The following is a 16,623-nucleotide window of genomic DNA, read 5'->3' as shown; positions in this document are numbered from 1 at the left end:
TACGCCTGTGTCCGAACTAAAGGCTGTGATCTGGGCAAGGGCTGATCACCGCCGTCTCGCCTCTATTTCCTCAACATCCTATCCTTCCCTTCCTTCAGCAGGTCACTTTCCCCTGTACGTCTCGGCCGTTCATTTAACGCATATGTAGCGCCACGCTAGATTTGGCCAGCCGGCCGTGCCAATAAAGAAGCGGGCCGCGTGACTCGTGTGGCGCGAGACATGAGAAATTTCAGAATGCCTGAGCTCCTTGCCTGGCTTGACGCTGACGGCGACACCGCCTATGCCTGTGTCCTAAATAAAAGCTGTGATCTCGGCACGGGCTCATCGCCGCCGTCTCGCGTCTCCTTCCTCAAACTCCTCTCCTTCCTTTCCTGCAGCTCACTTCCCCCTGTACGTCTCGTCCTTTCATTTAACCCAAATGTAGCGCCCTTCTAGATTTGGCCAGCCGGCCGCGCCAAAAAAAAAAAGAAGCGAGCCGCGTGACTCTTGTGGCGCGAGACATGAGGAATTTCAGAATGCCTGAGCACCTTGCCTGGCTGGACGCTGCAACGGCGACTCCGCCTACGCCTGTGTCCCAAATAAAAGCTGTTATCTTGGCGCGGGCTCATCGCCGCCGTCTCACCTCTTCTTCCTCAACATCCTCTCCTTCCCCTCCTTCGGCAGCTCACCTCCCCATGTACGTCTCGTCCGTTCTTTTAACCCATATGTAGCGCCACGCCAGATTTGGCCAGCTGGCCACGCCAAAAAAGAAGCGAGACGCGTGACTCGTGTGGCACGAGACATAAGGAATTTCAGAATGCCTGAGCTCCTTGCCTGGCTTGATGCTGCGAAGGCGACACCGCCTACTCGTGTGTCCCAAATAAAAGCTGTGATCTCGGCACGGGCTTATCGCCGCCGTCTCACATCTCCTTCCTCAACATCCTCTCCTTCCCTTCCTTCAGCAGCTCACCTCCCCCTGTACGTCTCGTCCGTTCATTTAACGCATATGTAGCGCCACGCTAGATTTGGCCAGCTGGCCGCACCAAAAAAGAAGCGAGCCTCGTGATTCGTGTGGCGCGAGACATGAGAAATTTCAGAATGCCTGAGCTCCTTGTCAGGCTGGACGATGCAACGGCGACTCCGCCTACGCCTGTGTCCCAAATAAAAGCAGTGATCCCGGCACAGGCTCATCACCACCGTCGCGCCTCTCCTTCCTCAACATCCTCTCCTTCCCCTCCTTCGGCAGCTGACTTCCTCCCGTACGTCCCGTCTGTTCGTTTAACTCATATGTAGCGCCACGCTAGAATTGGCCAGCTGGCCGCGCCAAAAAAGAAGCGAGCCGCGTGACTCGTGTGGCGCGAGACATGAGGAATTTCAGAATGCCTGAGCTCGTTGCCTGGCTTGACGCTGCAAAGGCGACACCGCCTACGCCTGTGTCCTAAAAAAAAGCTGTGATCTCTTCACGGGCTCATCGCCGCCATCTCGCCTCTCCTTCCTCAACACCCTCTCCTTCTCCTCCTTCAGCAGCTCACTTCGACTGTACGTCTCGTCCGTTCATTTAACCCAAATGTAGCGCCACGCTAGATTTGGCCAGCTGGCCGCGCCAAAAAGCAGCGTGCCGCGTGACTAGTGTGGCGCGAGGCATGGGAAGATTTAGAATGCCTGAGCTCTTTGCCTGGCTGGCCGTTGCAAGGGCGACTCCGTCTGCGCCTGTGTCCCAAATAAAAGCTGTGATCTCGGACAGGCTCATCGCCGCCGTCTCGGCTCTCCTTCATCAACATCCTCTCCTTCCCCTCCTTCGCAAGCTGACTTCCTCCTGTACGTCTCGTCCGTTCATTTAACCCATATGTAGCACCATGCTACATTTGGCCAGCGGGCCGTGCCAAAAAAAGAAGCGAGCCGCGTGACTCGTGTGGCGCGAGACATGAGGAATTTCAGAATGCCTGAGCTCGTTGCCTGGCTTGACGCTGCAAAGGCGACACCGCCTACGCCTGTGTCCTAAAAAAAAGCTGTGATCTCTTCACGGGCTCATCGCCGCCATCTCGCCTCTCCTTCCTCAACATCCTCTCCTTCCTTTCCTGCAGCTCACTTCCCCCTGTACGTCTCGTCCGTTCATTTACCCCAAATGTAGCACTATGCTAGATTTGGCCAGCCGGCCGCGCCAAAAAAAGAAGGGAGCCGCGTGACTCTTGTGGCGCGAGACATGAGGAATTTCAGAATGCCTGAGCACCTTGCCTGGCTGGACGCTGCAACGGCGTCTCCACCTACGTCTGTGTCCCAAATAAAAGCTGTGATCTTGGCGCGGGCTCATCGCCGCCGTCTCACCTCTTCTTCCTCAAAATCCTCTCCTTCCCCTCCTTCGGCAGCTCACTTCCCCCTGTACGTCTCGTCTGTTCTTTTAACCCATATGTAGCGCCACGCCAGATTTGGCCAGCTGGCCACGCCAAAAAAGAAGCGAGACGCGTGACGCGTGTGGCACGAGACATGAGAAATTTCAAAATGCCTGAGCTCCTTGCCTCGCTTGGCGTTGCAATGGCGACTCCGCCTGCGCCTGTGTCCCGAATAAAAGCAGTGATCCCGGCACGGGCCATCACCGCCGTCTCGCCTCCCCTTACTCAACACCCTCTCCTTCCCCTCCTTCGGCAGTTGACTTCCTCCTGTACGTCACGTCTCTTCGTTTAACCCATATGTAGCGCCACGATAGATTTGGCCAGCTGGCCGCGCAAAAAAAGAAGCGAGCCGCGTGACTCATGTGGCGCGAGACATGAGAAATTTCAAAATGCCTGAGCTCCTTGCCTCGCTCTGCGTTGCAATGGCGACTCCGCCTGCGCCTGTGTCCCGAATAAAAGCAGTGATCCCGGCACGGGCTCATCACCGCCGTGTCGCCTTCCCTTCCTCAACACCCTCTCCTTCCCCTCCTTCGGCAGTTGACTTCCTCCTGTACGTCACGTCTCTTCGTTTAACCCATATGTAGCGCCACGATAGATTTGGCCAGCTGGCCGCGCAAAAAAAGAAGCGAGCCGCGTCACTCGTGTGGCGCGAGACATGAGAAATGTCGGAATGCTTGAGCTCCTTGTCTGGCTGGACGCTGCAACGGCGACTCCGCCTACTCCTGTGTCCGAACTAAAGGCTGTGATCTCGGCACGGGCTGATCACCGCCGTCTCGCCTCTCCTTTCTCAACATCCTCTCCTTCCCTTTCTTCAGCAGCTCACTTCCCCCTGTACGTCTCATCCGTTCATTTAACGCATATGTAGTGCCACGCTAGATTTGGGCAGCTGGCCGTGCCAAAAAAGAAGCGGGCCGCGTGACCCGTGTGACGCGAGACGTGAGAAATTTCAGAATGCCTGAGCTCCTTGTCTGGCTGAACGCTGCAACGGCGAGTCCGCCTACGCCTGTGTCCCAACTAAAGGCTGTGATCTCGGACGGGCTGATCACAGCCGTCTCCCCTCTCCTTCCTCAACATCCTCTCCTTCTCTTCCTTCAGCAGCTCACTTCCCCCTGTACGTCTCGTCCGTTCATTTAACGCATAGGTAGCGCCACGCTAGATTTGGCCAGCCGGCCGTGCCAAAAAAGAAGCGGGCCGCGTGACTCGTGTGGCGCGAAACATGAGAAATTTCAGAATGCCTGAGCTCCTTGCCTGGCTTGACGCTTCAACGGCGACACCGCCTACGCCTGTGTCCGAACTAAAGGCTGTGATCTGGGCAAGGGCTGATCACCGCCGTCTCGCCTCTCCTTCCTCAACATCCTATCCTTCCCTTCCTTCAGCAGGTCACTTTCCCCTGTACGTCTCGTCCGTTCATTTAACGCATATGTAGCGCCACGCTAGATTTGGCCAGCCGGCCGTGCCAAAAAAGAAGCGGGCCGCGTGACTTGTGTGGCGCGAGACATGAGAAATTTCAGAATGCCTGAGCTCCTTGCCTGGCTTGACGCTGACGGCGACACCGCCTATGCCTGTGTCCTAAATAAAAGCTGTGATCTCGGCACGGGCTCATCGCCGCCGTCTCGCGTCTCCTTCTTCAAACTCCTCTCCTTCCCTTCCTTCAGCTTCTCACTTCCCCCTGTACGTCTTGTCCATTCATTTAACGCATATGTAGCGCCCCGATAGATTTGGCCAGCCGGCCGCGCCAAAAAAGGAGCGAGCCTCGTGACTCGTGTGGCGCAAGACATGAGGAATTCCAAAATGCCTGAGCTCCTTGCCTGGCTGGACGCTGCAACGGCGACTCTGCCTACGCCTGTGTCCCAAATAAAAGCTGTGATCTCTGCACGGGCTCATCGCTGCCGTCTCGCCTCTCCTTCCTCAACAATTTCTCCTTCCCCTCCTTCAGCAGCTCACTTCCCCCTGCACGTCTCGTCCGTTCATTTAACCCAAATGTAGCGCCACGCAAGATTTGGCACTCTGACCGCGCCAAAAAAGAAGCGAGCAGCATGACTCGTGTGGCGCGAGACATGCGAATTTTTAGAATGCCTGAACTCCTTGTCTGGCTGGACGCTGTAACCGCGACTCCGCCTACGCCTGTGTCCCAACTAAAGGCTGTGATCTCAGCACGGGCTGATCATCACCGTCTCGCCTCTCCCTCCTCAACATCCTCTCCTTCCTTTCCTTCAGCAGCTCACTTCCCTCTGTACGTCAAGTCCGTTCATTTAACCCAAATGTAGCGCCGCGCTAGATCTGGCAAGACAGCCGCGCCAAAAAAGAAGCGAGCCTTGTGACTCGAGTGGCGTGAGAAATGGGAAATTTTAGAATGCCTGAGCTCCTTGCCTGGCTGGACGTTGCAATGGCGAATCCGCCAGCGCCTGTGTCCCAAATAAAAGCAGTGATATCGGCACGCGCTCATCGCTGCCGTCTCGGCTCTTCTTTATCAACATCCTCTCCTTCCTCTCCTTCAGAAGCTGACTTCCTCCCGTACGTCTTGTGTGTTCGTTCAACACATATGTAGCGCCGCGCTAGATTTGGCCAGCTGGCAGCGCCATAAAAGAAGCGAGCCGCGAGACTCGTGTGGCGCGAGACATAAAAAATTTCAGAATGCCTGAGCTCCTTGTCTGGCTGGACGCTGCAACGGCGACTTCGCCTATGCCTGTGTCCCAACTAAAGGCTGTGATCTCGGCACGGGCTGATCATCACCGTCTCGCCTCTCCTTCCTCAACATCCTCTCTTTCATTTCCTGCAGCTAACTTCCCCCTGTACGTCTCGTCCGTTCATTTACCCCAAATGTAGCACCCTGCTAGATTTGGCCAGCCGGCCGCGCCAAAAAAAGAAGGGAGCCGCGTGACTCTTGTGGCGCGAGACATGAGGAATTTCAGAATGCCTGAGCACCTTGCCTGGCTGGACGCTGCAACGGCGTCTCCACCTACGTCTGTGTCCCAAATAAAAGCTGTGATCTTGGCGCGGGCTCATCGCCGCCATCTCACCTCTTCTTCCTCAAAATCCTCTCCTTCCCCTCCTTCGGCAGCTCACTTCCCCCTGTACGTCTCGTCTGTTCTTTTAACCCATATGTAGCGCCACGCCAGATTTGGCCAGCTGGCCACGCCAAAAAAGAAACGAGACGCGTGACGCGTGTGGCACGAGACATGAGAAATTTCAAAATGCCTGAGCTCCTTGCCTCGCTTGGCGTTGCAATGGCGACTCCGCCTGCGCCTGTGTCCCGAATAAAAGCAGTGATCCCGGCACGGGCTCATAAACGCCGTCTCGCCTCCCCTTACTCAACACCCTCTCCTTCCCCTCCTTCGGCAGTTGACTTCCTCCTGTACGTCACGTCTCTTCGTTTAACCCATATGTAGCGCCACGATAGATTTGGCCAGCTGGCCGCGCAATAAAAGAAGCGAGCCGCGTGACTCATGTGGCGCGAGACATGAGAAATTTCGGAATGCCTGAGCTCCTTGTCTGGCTGGACGTTGCAACGGCGACTCCGCCTGCGCCTGTGTCCTAAATAAAAGCAGTGATCCCGGCACGGGCTAATTACCGCCGTCTTCCCTCTCCTTCCTCAACACCCTCTCCTTCCCCTCCATCAGCAGATGACTTCCTCCCGTACGTCCCGTCTTTTCGTTTAACCCATATGTAGCGCCATGCTAGATTTGGTCAGCTGGCCGCACCAAAAAAGAAGCGAGCCGCATGACTCGTGTGGCGCGAGACATGAGAAATTTCAGAATGCCTGAGCTCCTTGTCAGGCTGGACGCTGCAACGGCGACTCCGCCTACGCCTGTGTCCCAAATAAAAGCTGTGATCTCGGCACGGGCTCAACGCCACCGTCTCGCCTCTCCTTCCTCAACAACCTCTCCTTCCCCGCCTTCGGCAGATGACTTCCTCCTGTACGTCCCGTCTGTTCGTTTAACCCATATGTAGTGCCACGCTACATTTGGTCAGCTGGCCGCGCAAAAAAGAAGCGGGCCGCGTGACTCGTGTGGCGGGAGACATGAGAAATTTCAGAATGCCTGAGCTCTTTGTCTGGCTGGAAACTGCAACGGCGACTGCGCCTACACCTGTGTCGCAACTAAAGGCTGTGATCTCGGCACGGGCTGATCACAGCCGTCTCGCCTCTCTTTCCTCAACATCCTCTCCTTCCATTCCTTCAGCAGCTCACTTCCCCCTGTACGTCTCGTCCGTTCATTTACCCCAAATGTAGCACCCTGCTAGATTTGGCCAGCCGGCCGCGCCAAAAAAAGAAGGGAGCCGCGTGACTCTTGTGGCGCGAGACATGAGGAATTTCAGAATGCCTGAGCACCTTGCCTGGCTGGACGCTGCAACGGCGTCTCCACCTACGTCTGTGTCCCAAATAAAAGCTGTGATCTTGGCGCGGGCTCATCGCCGCCGTCTCACCTCTTCTTCCTCAAAATCCTCTCCTTCCCCTCCTTCGGCAGCTCACTTCCCCCTGTACGTCTCGTCTGTTCTTTTAACCCATATGTAGCGCCACGCCAGATTTGGCCAGCTGGCCACGCCAAAAAAGAAGCGAGACGCGTGACGCGTGTGGCACGAGACATGAGAAATCTCAAAATGCCTGAGCTCCTTGCCTCGCTTGGCGTTGCCATGGCGACTCCGCCTGCGCCTGTGTCCCGAATAAAAGCAGTGATCCCGGCACGGGCTCATCACCGCCGTCTCGCCTCCCCTTACTCAACACCCTCTCCTTCCCCTCCTTCGGCAGTTGACTTCCTCCTGTACGTCACGTCTCTTCGTTTAACCCATATGTAGCGCCACGATAGATTTGGCCAGCTGGCCGCGCAAAAAAAGAAGCGAGCCGCGTGACTCATGTGGCGCGAGACATGAGAAATTTCGGAATGCCTGAGCTCCTTGTCTGGCTGGACGTTGCAACGGCGACTCCGCCTGCGCCTGTGTCCTAAATAAAAGCAGTGATCCCGGCACGGGCTAATTACCGCCGTCTTCCCTCTCCTTCCTCAACACCCTCTCCTTCCCCTCCATCAGCAGATGACTTCCTCCCGTACGTCCCGTCTTTTCGTTTAACCCATATGTAGCGCCACGCTAGATTTGGTCAGCTGGCCGCACCAAAAAAGAAGCGAGCCGCATGACTCGTGTGGCGCGAGACATGAGAAATTTCAGAATGCCTGAGCTCCTTGTCAGGCTGGACGCTGCAACGGCGACTCCGCCTACGCCTGTGTCCCAAATAAAAGCTGTGATCTCGGCACGGGCTCAACGCCACCGTCTCGCCTCTCCTTCCTCAACAACCTCTCCTTCCCCGCCTTCGGCAGATGACTTCCTCCTGTACGTCCCGTCTGTTCGTTTAACCCATATGTAGTGCCACGCTAGATTTGGTCAGCTGGCCGCGCAAAAAAGAAGCGGGCCGCGTGACTCGTGTGGCGGGAGACATGAGAAATTTCAGAATGCCTGAGCTCTTTGTCTGGCTGGAAACTGCATCGGCGACTGCGCCTACGCCTGTGTCCCAACTAAAGGCTGTGATCTCGGCACGGGCTGATCACAGCCGTCTCGCCTCTCTTTCCTCAACATCCTCTCTTTCCATTCCTTCAGCAGCTCACTTCCCCCTGTACGTCACGTCCATTCATTTAACGCATATGTAGCGCCACGCTCGATTGGGCCAGCCGGCCGCGCCAAAAAAGAAGCGGGCCGCGTGACTCGTGTGGCGCGAGACATGAGAAATTTCCGAATGCCTGAGCTCCTTGCCTGGCTTGACGCTGCAACGGCGACACCGCCTACGCCTGTGTCCGAACTAAAGGCTGTGATCTGGGCACGGGCTGATCACCGCCGTCTCGCCTCTCCTTCCTGAACATCCTATCCTTCCCTTCCTTCAGCAGGTCACTTCCCCCTGCACGTCTCGTCCGTTGATATAACGCATATGTAGCGCCACGCTAGAATTGGCCAGCCGGCCATGCCAAAAAGAAGCGGGCCGCGTGACTCGTGTGGCGCGAGACATGAGAAATTTCAGAATGCCTGAGCTCCTTGCCTGGCTTGAAGCTGACGGCGACACCACCTACGCCTGTGTCCGAAATAAAAGCTGTAATCTCGGCATGGGCTCATCGCCGCCGTCTCGCGTCTCCTTCCTCAAACTCCTCTCCTTCCCTTCCTTCAGCTTCTCACTTCCCGCTGTACGTCTTGTCCATTCATTTAACGCATATGTAACGCCCCGATAGATTTGGCCATCTGGCAGCGCCAAAAAAGAAGCGAGCAGCATGACTCGTGTGGCGCGAGACATGGGAATTTTTAGAATGCCTGAGCTCCTTGTCTGGCTGGACGCTGTAACCGCGACTCCGCCTACGCCTGTGCCCCAAATAAAAGCTGTGATCTCGGCACGGGCTCATCGCCACCGTCTCGCCTCTCCTTCCTCAACAACCTCTCCTTCCCCGCCTTCGGCAGATGACTTCCTCCCGTACGTCCCGTCTGTTCGTTTAACTCATATGTAGCGCCACGCAAGATTTGGCACTCTGGCCGCGCCAAAAAAGAAGCGAGCAGCATGACTCGTGTGGCGTGAGACATGGGAATTTTTAGAATGCCTGAGCTCCTTGTCTGGCTGGACGCTGTAACCGCGACTCCGCCTACGCCTGTGTCGCAACTAAAGGCTGTGATCTCGGCACGAACTGATCATCACCGTCTCGTCTCTCCTTCCTCGACATCCTCTCCTTCCCTTCCTTCAGCAGCTCACTTCCCCATGCACGTCTCGTCCGTTCATTTAACCCAAATGTAGCGCCACGCTAGATTTGGGCAGCTGGCCGTGCCAAAAAAGAAGCGGGCCGCGTGACTCGTGTGACGCGAGACGTGAGAAATTTCAGAATGCCTGAGCTCCTTGTCTGGCTGGACGCTGCAACGGCGACTTCGCCTACGCCTGTGTCCCAACTAAAGGCTGTGATCTCGGCACGGGCTGATCATCACCGTCTCGCCTCTCCTTCCTCAACATCCTCTCCTTCCTTTCCTGCAGCTCACTTCCCCCTGTACGTCTCGTCCGTTCATTTACCCCAAATGTAGCACCCTGCTAGATTTGGCCAGCCGGCCGCGCCAAAAAAAGAAGGGAGCCGCGTGACTCTTGTGGCGCGAGACATGAGGAATTTCAGAATGCCTGAGCACCTTGCCTGGCTGGACGCTGCAACGGCGTCTCCACCTACGTCTGTGTCCCAAATAAAAGCTGTGATCTTGGCGCGGGCTCATCGCCGCCGTCTCACCTCTTCTTCCTCAAAATCCTCTCCTTCCCCTCCTTCGGCAGCTCACTTCCCCCTGTACGTCTCGTCTGTTCTTTTAACCCATATGTAGCGCCACGCCAGATTTGGCCAGCTGGCCACGCCAAAAAAGAAGCGAGACGCGTGACGCGTGTGGCACGAGACATGAGAAATTTCAAAATGCCTGAGCTCCTTGCCTCGCTTGGCGTTGCAATGGCGACTCCGCCTGCGCCTGTGTCCCGAATAAAAGCAGTGATCCCGGCACGGGCCATCACCGCCGTCTCGCCTCCCCTTACTCAACACCCTCTCCTTCCCCTCCTTCGGCAGTTGACTTCCTCCTGTACGTCACGTCTCTTCGTTTAACCCATATGTAGCGCCACGATAGATTTGGCCAGCTGGCCGCGCAAAAAAAGAAGCGAGCCGCGTGACTCATGTGGCGCGAGACATGAGAAATTTCAAAATGCCTGAGCTCCTTGCCTCGCTCTGCGTTGCAATGGCGACTCCGCCTGCGCCTGTGTCCCGAATAAAAGCAGTGATCCCGGCACGGGCTCATCACCGCCGTGTCGCCTTCCCTTCCTCAACACCCTCTCCTTCCCCTCCTTCGGCAGTTGACTTCCTCCTGTACGTCACGTCTCTTCGTTTAACCCATATGTAGCGCCACGATAGATTTGGCCAGCTGGCCGCGCAAAAAAAGAAGCGAGCCGCGTCACTCGTGTGGCGGGAGACATGAGAAATTTCAGAATGCCTGAGCTCTTTGTCTGGCTGGAAACTGCAACGGCGACTGCGCCTACGCCTGTGTCCCAACTAAAGGCTGTGATCTCGGCACGGGCTGATCACAGCCGTCTCGCCTCTCTTTCCTCAACATCCTCTCCTTCCCTTCCTTCAGCAGCTCACTTCCACCTGTACGTCTCGTCCATTCATTTAACGCATATGTAGCGCCACGCTAGATTGGGCCAGCCGGCCGCGCCAAAAAAGAAGCGGGCCGCGTGACTCGTGTGGCGCGAGACATGAGAAATTTCCGAATGCCTGAGCTCCTTGTCTGGCTGGACGCTGCAACGGCGACTCCGCCTACGCCTGTCTCCGAACTAAAGGCTGTGATCTCGGCACGGGCTGATCACCGCCGTCTCGCCTCTCCTTCGTTAACATCCTCTCCTTCCCTTCCTTCAGCAGCTCACTTCCCCCTGTACGTCTCATCCGTTCATTTAACGCATATGTAGTGCCACGCTAGATTTGGGCAGCTGGCCGTGCCTAAAAAGAAGCGGGCCGCGTGACTCGTGTGACGCGAGACGTGAGAAATTTCAGAATGCCTGAGCTCCTTGTCTGGCTGGACGCTGCAACGGCGAGTCCGCCTACGCCTGTGTCCCAACTAAAGGCTGTGATCTCGGCACGGGCTGATCACAGCCCTCTCGCCTCTCCTTCCTGAACATCCTCTCCTTCTCTTCCTTCGGCAGCTCACTTATCCCTGTACGTCTCGTCCGTTCATTTAACGCATATGTAGCGCCACGCTAGATTTGGCCAGCCGGCCGTGCCAAAAAATAAGTGGGCCGCGTGACTCGTGTGGCGCGAGACATGAGAAATTTCAGAATGCCTGAGCTCCTTGCCTGGCTTGACGCTGCAACGGCGACTCCGCCTACGCCTGTGCCCCAAATAAAAGCTGTGATCTCGGCACGGGCTCATCGCCACCGTCTCGCCTCTCCTTCCTCAACAACCTCTCCTTCCCCGCCTTCGGCAGATGACTTCCTCCCGTACGTCCCGTCTGTTCGTTTAACTCATATGTAGCGCCACGCAAGATTTGGCACTCTGGCCGCGCCAAAAAAGAAGCGAGCAGCATGACTCGTGTGGCGTGAGACATGGGAATTTTTAGAATGCCTGAGCTCCTTGTCTGGCTGGACGCTGTAACCGCGACTCCGCCTACGCCTGTGTCGCAACTAAAGGCTGTGATCTCGGCACGAACTGATCATCACCGTCTCGTCTCTCCTTCCTCGACATCCTCTCCTTCCCTTCCTTCAGCAGCTCACTTCCCCATGCACGTCTCGTCCGTTCATTTAACCCAAATGTAGCGCCACGCTAGGTTTGGGCAGCTGGCCGTGCCAAAAAAGAAGCGGGCCGCGTGACTCGTGTGACGCGAGACGTGAGAAATTTCAGAATGCCTGAGCTCCTTGTCTGGCTGGACGCTGCAACGGCGACTTCGCCTACGCCTGTGTCCCAACTAAAGGCTGTGATCTCGGCACGGGCTGATCATCACCGTCTCGCCTCTCCTTCCTCAACATCCTCTCCTTCCTTTCCTGCAGCTCACTTCCTCCTGTACGTCTCGTCCGTTCATTTACCCCAAATGTAGCACCCTGCTAGATTTGGCCAGCCGGCCGCGCCAAAAAAAGAAGGGAGCCGCGTGACTCTTGTGGCGCGAGACATGAGGAATTTCAGAATGCCTGAGCACCTTGCCTGGCTGGACGCTGCAACGGCGTCTCCGCCTACGTCTGTGTCCGAAATAAAAGCTGTGATCTTGGCGCGGGCTCATCGCCGCCGTCTCGCCTCCCCTTACTCAACACCCTCTCCTTCCCCTCCTTCGGCAGTTGACTTCCTCCTGTACGTCACGTCTCTTCGTTTAACCCATATGTAGCGCCACGATAGATTTGGCCAGCTGGCCGCGCAAAAAAATAAGCGAGCCGCGTGACTCATGTGGCGCGAGACATGAGAAATTTCGGAATGCCTGAGCTCCTTGTCTGGCTGGACGTTGCAACGGCGACTCCGCCTGCGCCTGTGTCCTAAATAAAAGCAGTGATCCCGGCACGGGCTAATTACTGCCGTCTTCCCTCTCCTTCCTCAACACCCTCTCCTTCCCCTCCATCAGCAGATGACTTCCTCCCGTACGTCCCGTCTTTTCGTTTAACCCATATGTAGCGCCACGCTAGATTTGGTCAGCTGGCCGCACCAAAAAAGAAGCGAGCCGCATGACTCGTGTGGCGCGAGACATGAGAAATTTCAGAATGCCTGAGCTCCTTCTCAGGCTGGACGCTGCAACGGCGACTCCACCTACGCCTGTGTCCCAAATAAAAGCTGTGATCTCGGCACGGGCTCAACGCCACCGTCTCGCCTCTCCTTCCTCAACAACCTCTCCTTCCCCGCCTTCGGCAGATGACTTCCTCCTGTACGTCCCGTTTGTTCGTTTAACCCATATGTAGCGCCACGCTAGATTTGGTCAGCTGGCCGCGCAAAAAAGAAGCGGGCCGCGTGACTCGTGTGGCGGGAGACATGAGAAATTTCAGAATGCCTGAGCTCTTTGTCTGGCTGGAAACTGCAACGGCGACTGCGCCTACGCCTGTGTCCCAACTAAAGGCTGTGATCTCGGCACGGGCTGATCACAGCCGTCTCGCCTCTCTTTCCTCAACATCCTCTCCTTCCCTTCCTTCAGCAGCTCACTTCCACCTGTACGTCTCGTCCATTCATTTAACGCATATTCAGCGCCACGCTAGATTGGGCCAGCCGGCCGCGCCAAAAAAGAAGCGGGCCGCGTGACTCGTGTGGCGCGAGACATGAGAAATTTCCGAATGCCTGAGCTCCTTGTCTGGCTGGACGCTGCAACGGCGACTCCGCCTACGCCTGTCTCCGAACTAAAGGCTGTGATCTCGGCACGGGCTGATCACCGCCGTCTCGCCTCTCCTTCGTTAACATCCTCTCCTTCCCTTCCTTCAGCAGCTCACTTCCCCCTGTACGTCTCATCCGTTCATTTAACGCATATGTAGTGCCACGCTAGATTTGGGCAGCTGGCCGTGCCTAAAAAGAAGCGGGCCGCGTGACTCGTGTGACGCGAGACGTGAGAAATTTCAGAATGCCTGAGCTCCTTGTCTGGCTGGACGCTGCAACGGCGAGTCCGCCTACGCCTGTGTCCCAACTAAAGGCTGTGATCTCGGCACGGGCTGATCACAGCCCTCTCGCCTCTCCTTCCTGAACATCCTCTCCTTCTCTTCCTTCGGCAGCTCACTTATCCCTGTACGTCTCGTCCGTTCATTTAACGCATATGTAGCGCCACGCTAGATTTGGCCAGCCGGCCGTGCCAAAAAAGAAGTGGGCCGCGTGACTCGTGTGGCGCGAGACATGAGAAATTTCAGAATGCCTGAGCTCCTTGCCTGGCTTGACGCTGCAACGGCGACACCGCCTACGCCTGTGTCCGAACTAAAGGCTGTGATCTGGGCACGGGCTGATCACCGCCGTCTCGCCTCTCCTTCCTGAACATCCTATCCTTCCCTTCCTTCAGCTGGTCACTTCCCCCTGCACGTCTCGTCCGTTGATATAACGCATATGTAGCGCCACGCTAGATTTGGCCAGCCGGCCATGCCAAAAAGAAGCGGGCCGCGTGACTCGTGTGGCGCGAGACATGAGAAATTTCAGAATGCCTGAGCTCCTTGCCTGGCTTGACGCTGACGGCGACACCGCCTACGCCTGTGTCCGAAATAAAAGCTGTGATCTCGGCACGGGCTCATCGCCGCCGTCTCACGTCTTCTTCCTCAAACTCCTCTCCTTCCCTTCCTTCAGCTTCTCACTTCCCGCTGTACGTCTTGTCCATTCATTTAACGCATATGTAACGCCCCGATAGATTTGGCCATCTGGCCGCGCCAAAAAAGAAGCGAGCAGCATGACTCGTGTGGCGCGAGACATGGGAATTTTTAGAATGCCTGAGCTTCTTGTCTGGCTGGACGCTGTAACCGCGACTCCGCCTACGCCTGTGCCCCAAATAAAAGCTGTGATCTCGGCACGGGCTCATCGCCACCGTCTCGCCTCTCCTCCCTCAACAACCTCTCCTTCCCCGTCTTCGGCAGATGACTTCCTCCCGTACGTCCCGTCTGTTCGTTTAACTTATATGTAGCGCCACGCTAGATTGGGCCAGCCGGCCGCGCCAAAAAAGAAGCGGGCCGCGTGACTCGTGTGACGCGAGACGTGAGAAATTTCAGAATGCCTGAGCTCCTTGTCTGGCTGGACGCTGCAACGGCGAGTCCGCCTACGCCTGTGTCCCAACTAAAGGCTGTGATCTCGGCACGGGCTGATCACAGCCGTCTCGCCTCTCCTTCCTCAACATCCTCTCCTTCTCTTCCTTCAGCAGCTCACTTCTCCCTGTACGTCTCGTCCGTTCATTTAACGCATATGTAGCACCACGCTAGATTTGGCCAGCCGGCCCTGCCAAAAAAGAAGCGGGCCGCGTGACTCGTGTGGCGCGAGACATGAGAAATTTCAGAATGCCTGAGCTCCTTGCCTGGCTTGACGCTGCAACGGCGACACCGCCTACGCCTGTGTCCGAACTAAAGGCTGTGATCTGGGCACGGGCTGATCACCGCCGTCTTGCCTCTCCTTCCTCAACATCCTATGCTTCCCTTCCTTCAGCTTCTCACTTCCCACTGTACGTCTTGTCCATTCATTTAACGCATATGTAGCGCCCCGATAAATTTGGCCAGCCGGCCGCGGCAAAAAAGAAGCGAGCCTAATGACTCGTGTGGCGCGAGACATGAGGAATTCCAAAATGCCTGAGCTCCTTGCCTGGCTGGACGCTGCAACGGCGACTCTGCCTACGCCTGTGTCCCAAATAAAAGCTGTGATCTCTGCACGGGCTCATTGCTGCCGTCTCGGTTCTCCTTTATCAACATCCTCTCCTTCCCCTCCTTCAGAAGCTGACTTCCTCGCGTACGTCTTGTGTGTTCGTTCAACCCATATGTAGCGCCACGCTAGATTTGGCCAGCTGGCAGCGCCAAAAAACAAGCGAGCCGGGAGACTCGTGTGGTGCGAGACATAAGAAATTTCAGAATACCTGAGCTCCTTGTCTGGCTGGACGCTGCAACGGCGAGTCCGCCTACGCCTGTGTCCCAACTAAAGGCTGTGATCTCGGCACGGGCTGATCACAGCCGTCTCGCCCTTCCTTCCTCAACATCCTCTCCTTCTCTTCCTTCAGCGTCTCACTTCCCCCTGTACGTCTTGTCCATTCATTTAACGCATATGTAGCGCCCTGATAGATTTGGCCAGCCGGCCGCGCCAAAAAAGAAGCGAGCCTCGTGACTCGTGTGGCGCGAGACATGAGGAATTCCAAAATGCCTGAGCTCCTTGCCTGGCTGGACGCTGCAACGGCGACTCTGCCTACGCCTGTGTTCCAAATAAAAGCTTTGATCTCTGCACGGGCTCATCGCTGCCGTCTCGCCTCTCCTTCCTCAACATTTTCTCCTTCCCCTCCTTCAGCAGCTCACTTCCCCCTGCACGTCTCGTCCGTTCATTTAACCCAAATGTAGCGCCACGCAAGATTTGGCACTCTGGCCGCGCCAAAAAAGAAGCGAGCAGCATGACTCGTGTGGCGCGAGACATGGGAATTTTTAGAATGCCTGAGCTCCTTGTCTGGCTGGACGCTGTAACCGCGACTCCGCCTACGCCTGTGTCGCAACTAAAGGCTGTGATCTCGGCACGAACTGATCATCACCGTCTCGTCTCTCCTTCCTCGACATCCTCTCCTTCCCTTCCTTCAGCAGCTCACTTCCCCATGCACGTCTCGTCCGTTCATTTAACCCAATTGTAGCGCCACGCTAGATTTGGGCAGCTGGCCGTGCCAAAAAAGAAGCGGGCCGCGTGACTCGTGTGACGCGAGACGTGAGAAATTTCAGAATGCCTGAGCTCCTTGTCTGGCTGGACGCTGCAACGTCGACTTCGCCTACGCCTGTGTCCCAACTAAAGGCTGTGATCTCGGCACGGGCTGATCATCACCGTCTCGCCTCTCCTTCCTCAACATCCTCTCCTTCCTTTCCTGAAGCTCACTTCCCCCTGTACGTCTCGTCCGTTCATTTACCCCAAATGTAGCACCCTGCTAGATTTGGCCAGCCGGCCGCGCCAAAAAAAGAAGGGAGCCGCGTGACTCTTGTGGCGCGAGACATGAGGAATTTCAGAATGCCTGAGCACCTTGCCTGGCTGGACGCTGCAACGGCGTCTCCGCCTACGTCTGTGTCCCAAATAAAAGCTGTGATCTTGGCGCGGGCTCATCGCCGCCGTCTCGCCTCCCCTTA

This window comes from Rhipicephalus microplus, chromosome 9, assembly GCF_043290135.1.
Source record: "Rhipicephalus microplus isolate Deutch F79 chromosome 9, USDA_Rmic, whole genome shotgun sequence".
NCBI classification, from domain to species: domain Eukaryota; kingdom Metazoa; phylum Arthropoda; class Arachnida; order Ixodida; family Ixodidae; genus Rhipicephalus; species Rhipicephalus microplus.
The sequence above is the reverse complement of the archived record's forward strand: the minus strand, read 5'-3'. Positions refer to the sequence as shown.